Here is a 17,616-nt window from a genome sequence, read left to right as displayed (position 1 = left end):
ATATTATTTATATATTAACACTATTCGGGTCTAGTCTACATGGACATGGACCCGGACCCGGACCCGGACCCGGACTTGGACCTGGACCCGAATAGATTTCAGGTCCAAATCTTGGACCCAGACCCAACTTGCCAAGTCAAATTTTTTTTCCCATACCCGGACCCTGGTCGGGTTCGGTCATCAGCCGCTGGGTCAGGTCCGATCTCCAGGTGCCGGGTCAGGTCTGGGTCCATTGCCACCCACTAACTCTAGGTGCTCAACATATTGAGCATGAAAGTCTACAATACTGGGCACACTTGTCTATGGTTTAAACACACGTCTTACTTTTTATGTTAAATTTATTATTACAAAGTTATAGATTAATTTTATAAATAAAATAGGTGAACAGGTATGTATTGTGTGAGACTTGTATGGACCGACATAAACTTTATGGTGGGCAGTGTTAGACAAAGTGTGTCCCTGTCCTTGTCACTGAAACATAGCCTTCAAGGCCTCAAACAATCAGATCGTCCCAATCCAGTTGTCCGTGCTAAAAAAGAACTACAACTTCTTACCTAATAAATCTTTTGTCATCTAATCTTTGTTAGTCTTGCTGCATGTTGCAAGGATTTCCATCGCAGGGTAGAGTCTGCAACACCGATAGGGTAGGAGAAGGCAAGCAAAGTATGCCCCTCACTGGTCCTAAAGAGGCCACCAACTCCCAAAGGGCCAGATTTCCCAATGGAGCAGCCATCGAACCAGGTTCCGGTGGCTTCCACTGAGATGGCCGTGAAGCTCTGGGATGCGACACAAAAGAGAAGGTTTGACCAATACCTATGGAAGTTGGTAGACGGGTAGTCATAAAAACGTTAGTGGTTGGAGCCCCAAAAGGCCACTAAGTTCGTGAGTTTGTCAACCAATGGCGCTATTGAGGATCTCTCTCCTATGAAAATTCTGTAATTTCTTTAAATCCATAACATCCACAAGGTGGCAGAAGTGGGGGCTTTCCAAAGCTCTCTTCCTGCCCTAGGCCAAGACGAGGAGAGGTAGGCTTGGAACAACTGAGGGACAGAGCTTGGAGTGACCCACGAGTACTGAAAGAGGCATAATACAACTGTCCATAAACTTCTAGCAAACTCACAGTGGCGGAATGAGTGAGCATTTGTTTCCTCCTCGAAGCACATTGCACATCTATTGGGGCACTGCATTCCTCTCCTTTGGAGGAGGTCTACCGTCAACACCCTCTCGTGAATTCTATCCAACAAAAGACTTGGATCCTAGGGGATGCAAAGGTGTTCCAGGCTTTAGATAAAACAGTGGGACAAGGGCCAACAGCTATGGGGTTGGGCAAAAGGGTGAAGTTGTAAGAAGATACTGAGAAAGTCCCCGAGGGGGAAGGTCCCCAAATGATCCTGTCTTCACCTGAAATAGGGAGGACCACCGATTGGAGGATTACTGCCAGGGCCCTGAAGCCATCAAGCTCATGGTCACTGAGGGGCCTCCTGAAATTTGGCGACCAGGTTCGAAGAGAGCCTGTGAGACCAAAATTTTCAGCCACAGTCTAATGGATATCACTTGCTAACCGATAGAGGTTAGGAGTTCTCGCAATGGTCTGCGACCCACCCATTTAGCATCCCAAAATAACATCCTTGACCCTTCCCTTGGGCAAAAATGTATAAAACCAGAGAAATGTTTATGGGATCTCGCAAACCTGGATATGGCTCCATTAGTCCTACAGTTGGGAGTCCAGTGGTTGACCCCATAGCAATATTTATGCTTGATCACCTCTCTCCAAAGTTGATTTGGCTGTCTAGCATACCTCCACCACCAATTGCCTAAGAGGGCACTGTTATGGGCCTTGAGATTGTGAATCCCCAGCCCTCCCTGGGTTTTAGGCATACACAGTTTGGGCCAAGCGATGAGATGATAGTTGTTATCATGTTCTCCAGACCAGAGAAAGTTCATAATCATCCTCTTCATTCTAGCGGCTACAGAGGCTGGGATACGATATAAACACATCTGAAATAGGGGAGTATTAGCCAGAGTGGCTTTGATGAGGATAAGTCTTCCTGCCTTGGACAAGAATCTTCCTTTCCAACCCACAAATCTTCGATCAAATTTATCGACTATATGGCTCCAATGTGAAACTTGTGGCATCCCTAGGCAAAGGGGAAGACCAAGATAAAAAGAGGGAAGTTTCTCCACCGAGCAACCCCACCTTCCAGCCAGGAACTGGACTAAAGGAGGGTTAGTGCAAACCCCCATCATCTTGGACTTGATGAGATTTTCCTTAAACCCCATTGCCATCTCAAAACATTTAAGATAAATCCGTAAGTATCCAACTATTGAATGGTGCATCGCAGAAAACTAGGGTGTCTTCTGCGTATTGAAGGTGGGAGATATGCTGGCCAAGGTTACTAGATTTAAAACCCCTCAAACAGGAAAGGTGAGAGAGGATCTCCTTGGCAAAGTCCTCTGGAAGCCGAGAAAAGGCCTTTGGGGGAGCTGTTGAATAATACTGAGAAGATAGGGCTAGAAATGCAGCCTCTAATCCACCCTCTCCACTTAGGCCCAAAGCCCATCCTTCTCATGGCCTCATCAAGTACTGCCTGGTCTATTTCTTAGTTCAAAAGAATGCAATTGCTCAGGATACCTTCTTTTAACTTCTAGGGTCTATTTCTTACTTCAAAAAACACCAAAGCCATGATCAAGTCTCAGTTTGCAAGTGCATGAGGGATAAACAAAGGTTTCTCCTCTGCCAAGAAAATGAGCTAAGTTGTGTTTTGATGATAGAGGCAGACCACTGGGATTCGGGTATTTCTGGGATGGGGAGATGGAACCCTGATTAGGCATTGTCCAAACCTTTAGGAAGATGAATTCATCACAAATTGAAGTTTATGAGCTACTACATGGCATGTGCTCTTCCCCACCATGGGCTTTAGCAGGCCTACATCTCAATCAGGATGCGCTTGATAATTATATAACACAAAATACTCATGGATGCTGTCTACTTTTCTCCAAGATCAATAACATGTTCAGACAGGGTTTTAGTGTGCTAACCAACAACAACATAATGAATCAAAGGCCCATCGGAAAACGGAAGTGCACCTTTGCATCTCCCACAATTCAAAAGCTTTTGCAGTTGTTGAAAGAAGAAAAAGTTAGAAACCCCAAAGGGATCCTTCAAACTAACAACTTCACAAGTAGCACATGGATGCATCAAGATGAATCGTTTCAATGACATTCAGTATTCTCATATAATGAATGAATGAAGTTACATAGGAAATAATCATTACCATTTCTGAAACTCCTAGCAAAAGTTATTCATGATTGAAAACTTGTCTCGAATTTGAATTTTTTTAAATTATGACCCTACCACATATTCTTAAATCTGTTGGAAACTGGAATATCTATATTTCCTATATTTTAAAACATGATCCCCATTTTTCATTGATATACTTCATTTGAGAATTAGCCAAGAAGGGAAGGTCATGAATTGGCAGCTCGAGTCATGATTGTCGAACAAAGACATTATATTAATTCTCTAACCAATTTACACTCACATCATACAAATATTTGCTACCATTCTTTTCTTCAGCAGCAATTAGCAAAGTATCTCACAATCGATAGTAATTATGGTAGTACATGTTCTAGTTTTGCTACAGATCCCAAGTCCCATAACTCATAAGGTGAATAAATGCTTGTAATAATGGCAAAAACTACTTCTCGGGTTTAAATGTCTTAGTTGACACATTCTTTTCATGGAGATTGCTAACCATTGCAGCATGCAATCAAGAAGGGCATTATGATGTGCCATCTTCAAAGATAAATCCCATGGGATGCATCCAAGAATATAATTGTATTCATCATCAACCTTCATATCCTGACATTACCCAAATAGTTTCATCACGTACAACTGTAATCTGATGTTCAGGCAATGCCAGAGTCACTTTTTTTCTTTTTTTTTTTGAAATATATGATATGTAAGAGTCACTTAAGATCAACAAGTGAAAGAAACTCCGACCCCTCGTTCTGCATCATCTACGAATAGAAATGTAGACCCTGCAAAATGTGCTTTGCACATGTCAAACTACATTCTAAATGAAAGAAGGTTTTCCGTCATTTTCGTCCACTCACAAAGATTGTAGATACCCCTTTTGTGAGTGAATTCAATGAACCAGGAGTTTCCAAATGGCTTCTCTCAGGATATGTATTTTTCCATTGACTACATGCTGTACTCTACCTAAAATAATGCTGACACATGTTTTTGGGAAGGATTCCAAACTAGCCCGAAGGCTAGTTTAAAGAAGGTTGTGGGAGTCGTCAGTTATGATAATAACTAAGATTTAGATAGTAGTTAACAGGACTCATGAACCAGATCCCACTAAAACTCTAAAGTTACCTTGTGCACATTCAAGAAGGGTACTACGATGGGGCGATCCCTGTGCATATCAAGGTAGTATATCCATTCTCACCAAATAAAAAAAAAATGCAAAGCAAAAAAAATGAAATACTATTTTGCTCATAGCAAGACATGATCTCAAACTCAAAGGAATTTATCTTTCCTTGCACACAAAACCACGATATTCACACTGATTATTGAACATTCAACTCTATCCAAATCAATGTTATTTTGTAAGCTATAGTTTCTTAAGAAGCAATTAAATCCAATTATCCAATGATACATCTTCTTATTAATTTAAAAGGCTTTTCATAATTGACAATGTACTTCCTCATCATCAGCGTTAGATACCTGTCCCAACTATTTGGGGTCCACTACATGAATCATGGTAATGGTCCACTACATAAATCATGTTCCCAACTATAGACTTGTGACATTGTGTAATAAATGAAGCATATGTATGGTACATGTACTGGCCTTGTGGACCGAAGATGGTGGCGACCCAGTGGTAGAGATTATCGCGTTTGGGGGCAGCAGCGCAACCAGCGGAGGCTGGGAGTTGAAATCAGCCATGTCCTTTTGTATCCTCTTCCCTGAAGATGAAACCGATGTCGTCGATGGCCAGGAACGCATCCCACCACCACCACCACTGCTTGAAGCAGATGGATTCTTAACCCCCAATGTTCAAGCTTCTTGCTTTCCCCTCTCTCTCTCTCTCTCTACCAAATAATTGTTCCTTGTGGGTTCATGTTTATTGCTCGCTTCTCTCTCACTGTAGAGTGACGAGGTTCGTTCTCTCCCTCCTATGTTCATTTCTTAAAAACGCTGAAACTCTTGTTTCTTTTTGTGTAGTCATACAAAAAAAAATTTAGGATTTCAATTTCTAAAAACAGTTTAGGGTGAGACAAATAATTTAGTAGCAATGATCCATCGCAACGGTTCTATTATATAATAACGAAACTGGACTTTTAAAAAATCATATTTGTGGTATTTACATTACCTCAAATTTTACGGACGCAATCTTTGCATCTCAATAATTAATTCTCAAAAAAAAAAAATTCAATTTGAACTGTATGGTCAAAATGAATCCCCTTCAAAAATGAATCTAGACGATTCATTTTGTGAATTTCAATATCTTAGCTTTTATGAACTCAAAATCATTTGTTTTTTTTCTAACATTACTCATCTAATGATAATAAAGTCATCCAAGAAAATTGAAAATAAAAAAAATCTTTCTACGACCTAGATCTAAGCATCTCACCAAAATGAATAGCCTATGTTAATTGGGTTAAAAAAATACTTTCTGAGTCGTGTTTTCAATTGTTTCTTTTATTTGTGATTGTTCATTAGAATGAAAAGAGTGTATATTTAAAAATTTGGATCAAATAAATTGGTCTTTTAAGGTTGTTGCATGATATTACTATACAACAGTTGCATGAAATCATTGCTCATAATTTAGCTGGCTTCAATCTGCAATAGTGTCTCCACGAATGAATAACTAGGCTTTTGCTAAGGCAATGATTTCACCCAACCATTGTATAGTTGTATAGTAATATGATGCAATAATTTTAAAAAACTATCTTATGACCATTTGTTTGATTCAAAATTTGAAATATACACTCTTTCATTCTAATGAATTACAAAAAAGAAAAAATTGAAAACACAACCTATAAAGTATTATTTTAGCCCAATTTAACATGGGCAAGCTTTCTATGCTTCCCCTACAGCATAAAACTGATATACTTCCCCTTATCCAACCGTCCATTCTGAATGGAGGGCTAAAATTTCCCCAATCACAATGTTACGTCTTTACACTATTTTATTTTTAATTTATTTTCTATAAACTATTTTGACACTAAATTTTGGATGTCAAATCCTCTATTAAACTCGCACTAGTGAAAAATATTAAAAAATATTTCCAATAAAATAAAATGATCAAAATATCCCTAAATTTTCAAGGGATATTTTGATCATTATATTTTATCAAAAAATTAAATTTAATATTTTTTTATAGGTGCACCCCAATGAGAAGATGGAATGTACCAAATGTCATATTCATAAAATTTGTATAAAAAAAACTAAAAATAAAATACTTTGAGATGTCGGATATAAAATCAAACGGTGAGTGGCTCTCTTGATCAAAATTAGACGGCTGGATGGTAGGGGAAGCATAGATCATCTATGCTATAGAGGAAGTATAGAAACCTTTTGGTGAGATGTTATCTAGCTTTAGAAGGATTTTTTCATTTCCAATTTTTTTAGATGGTTTTATTATCATTAGATAAATGATGTTAAAAAAGAAAAAAATGATTTTGAGTTTATAAAGGCTAAGATCTTGAAATTCACAAAATGAATGGTATATATTCATTTTTGGAGGGGACTTATTTTGACCATATCTAGGGTTCAAATTGAATTCTTTTTTTTTTGGATTAATTATTAAGATGAAGAAAGTATATGTACAAAATTTAAGGTCATGCAAATACCACAAACATGGTTTTTTAGAAGTGTCGTTACATTATACTATGATATAACCGTCGCATTAGAACATTGCTCCTATAACTTTTGTGCAAGAATATATGACTAGGCCTTCAATTAATTACTGTACTTTTGTGCCTTTGGGCATGCCTGCTTAAGAATAATCATGGAATTAAAAATCCATTTAGCCTTTAGAAACTTTATTTTCTAGTTTTAATAGACTGCTATGTATTCTTTCTAGACGGAAAATTCGGCTTTAAGGGTCTTCCTTCCTTCGTCCCATATACCGGATACATTCGTGATTTCTTTTCCTAGATTTGTAAATCAGTGGGGATAAGGGCCGATAAACAAATTTGTATTAATAATAAAAAGATTGAAAAATGAAATTTGGACAGGGTGATCTAGCATGATACATATAGATTTTAATTTTTTCTTCTCACCAAAATGGTTCAAATACAATAAAACTTATTTGAAATAAACAAATAAATAACCAAAATGCTTATCACTTGTTGTCACTAATTACAACTTATTTTATTCAATGAATTAAATCAACACACTGCTATGTATACTGCAAACCAAAAAACAAGATGTTGGAAGGTATCTCAATTGTCGCTAATTACAACTTCTTTTATTCAATGAATAAAATCAACACAATGCTTATGAGAATAAAAAAATATAAAAAAAAAAATACTGCAAAAAAAAAAAAAAAGATATCGAAAGATTATCTTAACTAGACTTAGTACACCCTACATTATAAATATATGAGAAAGCCTTGACTACAACCTTTATCAATATGAGAGCAATGGAACATATATGAACATAGCCTAGACCCCAATTGTCAATACGAGAGCAATGGAACATCTATGAGCATAGCCTAGACCCTAATGTCTAGTAGAGGGGTGTGCCCCCTCTTGCTTGCACCTAGCTTGGGGCGTATCCCCTACTTTGCTTATACTAATGGAGAAAGAGATGGAGAACTAACTTAAAGAGATGAGAGAGAAAAAAAATCTGGACCCCAACGGATAGTAGAGAGAGAAGAGATGAGGGGTAGAGATTAAAGAGAGAACTCCTATTTAGGATTAGGGTTTCTTTAGGGTTAACCATCTTTAGAGAGATTAGATCCAAACCATTGATCATATGATACCTATGAGGTGAGAGATTTGAGCATTACAATTATTAAATCGCATTACAATTATTAAATCAGCCATCATGATTCAAAAGAAGGTGCAAGACTTTTATCTTTCAGCTTCTTAAATCTAATACCATTAAATAATAAAATATAAAAAATAATATCATATTTACATTTATTTTCCATAATTTTATTACATATAATTTTTTTATTGAAATCAAAACTCTTTAATTTCAAAACATTCCATTTTTGTTTCAATCAAAATATTTGCAAAAATAATTTCCATAAATTTACAACTTGATTGATTGCTTTGATTTAGAAAATAAGAAAATCCCTCCCACTAAGTAGGGTGTGCCACCCATGGGGCCCACTCACATCACGATGATGGACTTCGTGGCCACCCATGGGCCATCTAAAATGTTGATGAATTATAAAATTATTAAAATAATTTTTAGAAGATTATGAATAAAGAAATTTTCTCACTAAATATATAAATACTAAAAATGGAATATCTCTTTATTTATAAATTTATAATGTAAAATAAAATATCCGAAGATTTATAAAAATTCAAATAATCAACCTAAAAATCATTTAATATCAAAATAAACAATTCCAAATAATTTTCATGGGAATCATAACTAACTTGGTTTAAGAATTATAATATCGCTAAAGCATTTCATCTTCTACTGTGGACTATAATATGCAGTTGCTCTCTCATACTAACCCATCAGTTCCCATGACCCACATGATTGGGCTACCAAAGTCAGCCAATAGGCAAATGAACACGTTCCCAGTCTATAGATTACAGTTCTCCCCTAGAGACGAGTTCAATGTCACATAGACTTGATACAACAACAGCTTAATGGTACATAGGGGTATTCTCTCGCACATATACATACTTGACCTTCGAGGATGACTTTTTTTTTCGATACGGTTATCGTATGTACATGTCGCGTGATGGTTTAGTGATGAGGTTGTGAACCTTGTCTCTAGAGGCCTACCATCACACAAGAGTCACTTGGCTCACTCTCTTGGGCAACTCTGATCTTATCAAGGGATGACACTTTAAACCATCATCGGTTTTGTTTTGTGCTCAAGCATTAAGGGTTTTCCAACACGACTCGCCTAGCACATCAAGCCAAGTTTGAGTATCATCTATCATCAAATAGAATTTGTCTCTCAGTCCCTCTGGACCATAATCTCTTGGTCCCTTGAATCACAATCTCTTGGTCCGTCAAGACCACACTCCCACTAGAATTCTTTGTTTCACTCAATATTGATTGGGTGCTCTCGTAAGACCTTTAATGGCTATAGAAACCCAACAAAAAAAAAAATACACCATCAAATTCATTTACATACCTTAACTAATACACGATCAAATTCATTTACATACCTTAACTTCATCTGGTTTTCCATCGCAATTCATGCATGTATGTTGAGACCCTAGCAAGCTGCCAAGTGGCCACCATTATTGACCTCATGGAGCATAAGTTTTACGAAGTAGTATCATGCTCGGAAGTCGACTGCACGCGATGAGAAAAAAGTTGAATGTGAACATTGGGAATCCATAGTTCCATACCTACAAGTTACCCTCATTATAATGAGTGAAAACCTAATACGTAATATGCAATGTGTGAACCCTAACATTTGGGTTGAAACTCTTAGGGACACCTTGGATACTTCGAAATACATTTTCAGAAATGTATTTCATTGGAAATGACACATTTCTGGTGTTTGGATTGAAAGTTTGGGACTGAAATGTATTTTTGCCTATAATTGTTTTTTTCATTTCGACTCAAAAATAAAGAAATATGTATCATTATCTTTACCCTCCGTAATTGATTTCTAGTTAGATTTCCCTATTATAGAGACATCCAGTTTATAAAATATAATTAATTCTACTAAAACACCCCATGAATTAGAGAGAGATACAATCTCAAATTTTACATTTTAGAGATAAAGTATCTTTAAATTTAAGAAAAAGACTATTTCTAATTTTAGAGAAAGAAACTATTGAAGGTTTTTAAATAAAGAAATTATCTCAAAATTTTTATGGAAAAAAACTATTTCAAATTTTAAATTTTAAAGAGAAAATATTAAAATTTTAGAGAAAAAAACTAAATCAAATTTTAGAGAGAGAAGAATCTAAAAAAGTTTTTGAGAGAGAAACTATCTCAAAAATTTAGAGAGATAAACTATATCAAATTTTAAGTTTTAGAGAGAGAGAAAGTACTTAAAATTTTTTTAGAGAGAGAAACTATCTCAATTTTTAAAATTTATAAAGAGAAAGTACTTGAAAATTCATAGAAAAACTGTATCAAAGTTTAAGTTTTAGAGAGAAAGTACCAAAAAAATTTAGAGAGAGAACTATCTCAAAAATTTTAGAAAATGAAACTATCTCAAATTTTAAGTTTTAGAGAAAGAAAGTATTTTAAAATTTTAGAGATAAACTATATCAAATTTTAGAGAGAGGAACTATCTCAAATTTATCAAATTTTAAAGAGAGACTATCTCAAATTTTAAGTTCTAGAGAGAGCGAGGACTTGAAAATTTTTAGAGAGAGAAATTATCTAAAAATTTTTAAAGAGAGAAACTATATCAAAAGAAACTATCTTAAATTATAAGTTTTAGGGAGAGCAAGTACTTGAAATTTTTTAGAGAAAGAAACTATATCAAAAATTTCAAAGAGAGAAACTATCTCAAATTTTAAGTTTTAGAGAGAGAAAGTATTTGAAACTTTTTATATAGAGAAACTATATCAAATTTTAAGTTTTATAGAGAGAGTATCTTAAAATTTTAAGAGAGAAACTCAAAATTTTTAGAGAGATAAACTATCTCATATTTTAAGTTTTAGAAAGACAAGTATCTTAAAACATTAGAGAGACAGACTATATCAAATTTTAGAAAGAGAAAGTACTTAAAATTTTTAGAGAGAGAAACTATTTCAAATTTTAAGTTTTAGAGAGATAAAGTACTTAAATATTTTTAGTGAGAGAAATTGTCTTAAAAATTTTAGAGAGAGAAACTATCTCAAATTTTAAATTTTAAAAATAAAATATCTTAAAATTTTACAGAGAGAAATTATGTCAAATTTTAGAGAGATAAACTACTTGAAATTTGTAGAGAGAAAATATCACAAATATTTAGAGAGAGAAACTATCTCAAATTTAATTTTTTTAAAAAAGACAGTATAATGAATAATATAATAAAAAAATTCAAAACAAAAAAAAGTGAAAATGTTATGCATCCATATAGCACCCAAACAGCCAAAATCTATTCTATAGGAATACTTTTCTCGAAATGTATTTCAATGGAAATAGATTATCTAGAGTAATCTATTTCCATGGATCTAAACGGCCCCTTAAGGTTTTGGTGTCAACTTGAACCGGATCAAGTTTTGAAAGATACCAAGGCAAAAAGACGTGTAGCCCCTCATTTAAACTAAGGATCCCGTATATGCCCCGCGTTCAGAGAACCCCATGGATCGCCCTCACTACAAAAGTTTATAAAAGGGGTCAGAGGAACCCCTTAATCCCTATTCCCTAATACCTATTTTGCTTTTTTCTTTTCAAGAAATGATGGTTTATTTTTGAAAAAAATTCGTATATAATCCTAATTTCTCATATCATTTAATAGTAAACCCTCATTCCATTTTACTTTCAAACGGCATGAAACAGCAAAGATTTCACCATACCCATCTTACTCGTTTATTGACTTTTGACCAAAAACATTAGCCCCAACAAATCTTTTTATACAATTTCAATCAAAAAACTTTTTTACCCTCTTTTTTTTGAAATGATATAAAAAGATATGTTGGGGCTAATTTTCATAAGAACAATGATCATATAGGACCCTCTCCCACCCATGTGTAGGAACTTCAAAAGATCACCATTAAAGTTGGCACAAATCTCTAGAAAAGTCAAGTCTCACATCCATGTGATAATTTTTTTAAAGATCCGTGCCAACTTTAATGATGATTCTTTGAGGTCCTACACATATGGGTGGAGGAGGATCCTTCAGGATCATTATACTTTTTATGATCAAAAGTGATTAAAATGGGAGATAAGAGTTGAGAGGGTACAATGAAATTTTTAAGGGTTTTTTTAAGTCGCTTGAAAGAAAAACGGAATGAGAGTCTATCATGAAATAATATGAAAAATTATAGTTCTATACAAATTTTTCTTTTATTTTCCACTTATTCCCTGCAGTCCTTATAGCTTTCCTTTTAATACCGTCAACTCTCAACCCCATGGAGAGCGAGAGAGGTAGTAATTGTTATTTACTCCAACAAATAATAAAAAGGTCACAACATAGAGGGAGAAAGGGAAAGGGGTAATATGGTAGAGAGTGGAGGAAGGCATGGATACAGAGAGACAAATAATAGAAAGGTAACAACGTAGAGGGAGAAAGGGAGAGGGGTGACATGGTAGAGTGTGGAGGAAGGCGGGGATACAGAGAGAAAGGGGACGAGGTAACGGGGTAGAGAAAGAAAGTAGGGAGGGTTTATGGGAGTGAGAGTTTATGGGATTACAAAGAGAAAGGAAAAATACTTTGGATAATAGGAAATAAGAGAAAAAAAGAGAGGATATTTTTGGTAAAGAAAATGCGAAACAAGGATTAAGAGGTTACTCGACCATTTTTATAAACCCTGGGGTACATGGGATTTCATCCCTGGTATACGGGATTATTAGTATAAACCAATCTTTTAAAGAATAAATAATATAAAGAAAAAAAAAAAGAGGAGGAGGGAGTACGGTAGGCATTTTTTAGGAGGGAAACAGACCACGATTCATAATTATAGAACTTGTTCGGTCACGAACGATTCGGCATCCAGATTAGCAACCTAAATAAAAAATCGTTGGGTTTCAAAACAGTAATATTAATTAAGATTTGAAAATTATTGATCTGAATCGAACGGATAAAAAATTGTTATATACAAATTGGTTCTCGAAATATATCAAGGACGAACTCTGTCCACCTAAAATCGGCCTATTCAAGCCAACATGTACTTATTCGGATCCATATCGTACCACTTCAAAATTGTAATATTTTTTTTTGCACAATTTTCAATATTTTGAAATTCTAGCACCACTGGCTCACCAATATTGGGCCCCACCAACACCTCCACCGAGCACCTATGACACGGTTTCCCTTTTTCCCTTTCTAAAGTACTTTGGCGCTCTTTATCCTTGCCTCCCTTTCCCCTTTCTAAAGTACTTTGGCGCTCTTTATCCCTGCCATATATCCGATGTGAGACCAAGGGTTAACAACTTTCCGTTCTTCTCTTCTGTTCGATTGTTAAACCATGTTAAAAGAAGAAAAAATTACTACGCCCACTTTAATCTTTCTATACTTTTTTTTAAAAAAATGAACTTTCTTTACTAAACCCCCCAACTGAAAAAATGCTTTTTTTTATACCAAAAATACCCCTTCCTGTACATTGAATGTGCGATCAAATCCTACGGACGGACCCTAATTTCCATTAACACCGAACCGCGGTTATTATTCACCGGAGTGCTTATGATATATGAAAACACAATATGCCAGATCGAATATCACGCTGGACTAAAGTGCCTGTGTATCCAGGAAACATATCGTCGGAGTGCTTCTTAGTTTTGCCGGTGCGCGTTTTTTAGATTCCAGACTGGCCATTAACAATGAATTAATCTCCGGAGTGCCTTTTAGTTTGCCGGAGTGCTTTTTACAGATGTCGGATTGCATTTTTACCGTGAAATAATCTCCGGAGTGCTTTCAACAAATGCTGGAGTGCTTTCTAATGTTGCCGGAGTGCTTATTTAAGAGTGAACATTCTCCGGAGTGTATTCTTTGTTTTGCCAATGCTCGTTTTTTAGATTCTAGACTGACTATTAACAGTGAATCAATCTCCGAAGTGCCTTTTAGTTTTGCAGGAGTGCTTTTTATAGATGTCGGATTGCATTTTTACCATGAAATAATCTCCGGAGTGCTTTCAGCAAATGCCGGAGTGTTTTCTAATGTTGCCGGAGTGCTTATTTAAGAGTGAACATTCTCTAGAGTGCATTCAGAAAATGCTAGAGTGCTTCTTAGTTTTGCCGGTGCGCATTTTTTAGATTCGGGAGTGCCTATTAAAAGTGAATCAACCTCCTGAGTGGATTCAAGAAACGTCAAAGTGATTTTTAATTTTGCCGGAGCGCTTTTTCGAAGTGCCTGACTGATTTTTTTACAGTGAACTAAATCTTCGCAGTGATTTCAAAAAATGCCAGAGTGAGTTTTAATTTTGCCGGAGCGCGTTTCATAAATGCTGGACTGTGATCTCCGGAGTGCATTAAAAAAATGCCGGATCCCCCAAAAATGCTCCAAGTTCTTGGTTTCTTCCTTCATTCTTTGTTTGCTATAAATACTGGTTTTCTTTCACCAAAGAACCTTCTCTCTCTGTGCTGTCTGAAATCTCTGTCTCTATAATACCTCTATTGTGTGAAATCTCCATCTTTCTCTCTCTAGAGTACCTCTATTGTATGAAATCTCCATCTCTCTCTTTCTCTCTCTAAAATACTTCTATATTGTACAAAATCTCCCTCTATCTCTCTCTAACACACAGAGACACTCTCTCTCCTCTCATCTATCTCTAAAATACTTCTATATTGGGTTCGAATTTTCTATATTATTTATTTTGCCTATAGAGAGAGAATACTTCTATATTCGGTTGGAATTTCCTATGTAATTTATTTTGTCTATAGAGAGATTTGATTTCGATTAGTGTGAGGAAGTCAACGGAGAGAGAAAGATTCTCTCTCCATTTGTGGGGACGGAGGGAAATATGGTGGGGAGAGGGAAATCCAGTGGGAAGAAAAAGAGGGGAAAGAGGTGAGGAAGAAGCCCCGAGGAAAATAGAGAAACGGAGAATGCCGTGAGAAAACTAGAGGAATGGGTAAAAACCCTGAGGAAGCAGTTGTCAGGAAAATAGAGGAATCGGTAGACTAAATGGGTTAACGAGAGGGATAACGGGTAATGGGTAAAGGTCAAAACGTGGGTAAAATTGTCTTTAACTCATCGTTTTTTGGGTTGAGGGTTTTAGTAAGGAAAGTTGAAAGTTGATTTTTTAAAAAGAAGGGTAAAAAAATATTAAGGTGGGGGTAGAAGATCTAAAAAGCTTATTTTGAGATATATTTAGTAATTTTCCCTTAAAATAAAGGATTTTAGAAATGGATTTTTTATTTTTTAATTTTTTTATGGATTCATCATCTAACCAAGGCGATTATGACTTTGAAAATAAATCATTTCTTTATTAAACACAAAATGAACATCAAAATTTTATGTTAAAGTGCAAAATTAGTATCAATAGACACATGCAAGAAAAGAAATTTCAAGATTTATATTTTTTGTAAAATAATGAAAATACAAAATATAATACCCCATTTTCTTTGGAAACTAAAAAGACATTATTTTTAGCGATTTTAATGAATTTTTGAAAAAAAAAAAAAAGTCTACATCCGGCCGATTTGACCGATTCTTCGATCTGAATCACTGATCTAGACTCGACAGTTTTCCGACTGCACTTTCCAAATTAAAACATTAGTATAAGCCAAGGTTGAAAATTCAGCGCCCAATTTGGATCGGAAATCGTTGATGATGATCCTATCTAGAACTGGTCAGGTTTCCCCTTGAACGGGACGGGTGAGAGAGACGAGTCCTGTTTATCAGGACCAACAACACCTTAGCCTTCTAATGATAAAAACAAACTCATATTGAAGATATTTGCAACAAAATGAAAAGATAATGCAGCAAAATGAAGAGATAATGTCCCACTTATTAATCACGAGAGCGTGAGATTCTCTTGAAGCCATTTTGAATTCTTGAGGCTGATAATGACTATCCCACCACCATAATAATCCCAAAGACCAATAAAAATATAAGAGAGAAAAAAGTTTCATCACCAAAGCTACAAATCACACTTCAAAAACACTCCCAAAATAGGATCAGGGAATACTTGATCTTCCTGTTTCTCTCTTTAAACTCGCAATTTTCTCTAATCATATAAACTAGCTTTAAAAAAGAAAAGCCCAGTAATAGTTCCAAAACCCAAAAAAACCTCTAAATTCTAAAAAGATCCCATCTAAGCACTCACGCAAAAAGAAAAAAAAAAAAAAAAAAGGAAAGAAAAGGAGTCTAATTTGCTGCAAAACGAGTGCTTTCTTAACATAATAAAATCCAAGACCAGGAAACAAAATCAAAGAGTCCTCAAATTGCTATCATTGTCAAATATGACTTGTGAGTCTTAATCAATAACACACAATTGACACGGTCACAACTGTTTTTTTTAAAAAAAATTAATGTAAACAAGAAACCAAAGATGCAAAATTGATGGAGGTAGCGAGAGAGAAGAAAACAAAGTTGCACCAAATTATGAAAACAAAAAAAAAACGAGACTCTAGCTAGAAGCAAATAAATAAAACTATATTTTTTCTTTTGTTTTTCTTTCAAACACATAGGCCCTCAAAGGAGATCTTTAGCTTTTTTTCTTCCATGCACAATCTAGATCTAGCTCAAAATGCCCCACGGTGGCGCCAAACTATTTACAGTGCAAATCAGGGAGATTTTCGACTAAAGATCCCTCAGATCTGAACACCAATAACTCAATTTTTTAAAAGTGATAGAGAGTGGGGAGAATCAAATTCTGATTCGAGGCCAGATCAACTCAAAAGCGAGCATATCTACTCTCAGATCAATGACAAAGCTAACATTGATCCAAAAGCACAAAAGATTGAATGAAAAACGAATAAAATCCTAAATCTAACGAGAATAACTAAAAGTAAGAGGAAAAAAAGATGAGAAAAATACCTGGTCCGGCAGACCCCGAGGCTTTGAGGCCTCATCCATATTAGAACTGCTGTTGTAATTTCCGTTGTGGATCCTCCATATCTCTCTTCAATATTAACCAAGTCTTATCCTGGTTGAATGATTTTCTTGGATCTAATCTGAACTTAAGGTTGCAGGTTTAATTGCTAGAGTTTGCTACGTTTTTTTTTTTTAGATCTAGGGTTTTTCACAAGTTTCTCTTCTAGCTTCTGCTCCATCTCTAGATCTAGGGTTTTGCATAAGTTTTTCTTCCCAACTTCTTCTCTATCTCTTATTTCAGATTTGCCCAGCTAAATGGATAACTACTAAAAATATTGGATAACTATTAAATCCACAAGATTTGCAAAAATACTGGATAACAGGATGAGGCTATAGATTACGGTGTTTTATGGTTTAGGGATTTTATAGAATAATATGATCATGTTTAAGGTAGGAAAATCGTGAAATTTACCAGTTTAAGGTAGACACTACTGACGTATAGGTGAGTGACAAAGTAGTTGACGCTGTTAACAAATAGGTGTGTGGCAAAGTAGTAGACACGGTTGACATTTTAAATTCATTCTAATGTTTCGTGGTGCAAAGGGCACACCAACTATCCCTCCAAAAAAGTGCAATTTGAGTTTTTTTTTTTTTGAGGCATTTTTTTTTTTCAACTCCATAGAGAGAGCAATTTGAGTTTTTTTTTTTTGTTTGGTTAGTCTATATATTGAAAATATTATATCTCAAAAATTTGAAGTCCTAAAATTACTCCTAAATTAAAATTTTCCCGAAAAAATAAATAGACAATGTACAACTA

At 35.2% G+C, this 17,616-nt stretch overlaps 1 long non-coding RNA gene across 4 annotated transcripts in view; it reads right to left on the bottom strand.

Moving 5' to 3' along the window:
• LOC105421397 (uncharacterized) overlaps window positions 1-17,060 on the bottom strand; it is a 28,309-nt gene extending 11,249 nt beyond the window's left edge. The window contains exons 1-2 of one of the 4 annotated variants that reach the window (XR_016051239.1): window positions 16,803-17,060; window positions 9,379-9,508 (exon numbers count right to left, since the gene is read on the bottom strand). This is a non-coding gene — a long non-coding RNA (uncharacterized LOC105421397). Of the gene's footprint in view, window positions 1-4,848; window positions 5,193-9,378; window positions 9,509-16,802 lie in introns of those variants that run through there. The other 3 variants (XR_016051237.1, XR_016051238.1, XR_016051241.1) reach the window with 3 other exon arrangements.
• Between the last annotated feature and the right edge of the window lie 556 nt (window positions 17,061-17,616).

The sequence above is a fragment of the Amborella trichopoda genome, chromosome 3 (assembly GCF_054954075.1).
Source record: "Amborella trichopoda isolate Santa Cruz 75 chromosome 3, AtrichopodaSantaCruz75HAP2 v2.0, whole genome shotgun sequence".
Taxonomy (NCBI): Eukaryota; Viridiplantae; Streptophyta; class Magnoliopsida; order Amborellales; family Amborellaceae; genus Amborella; species Amborella trichopoda.
This window is presented reverse-complemented; position numbering and strand designations above follow the sequence as displayed.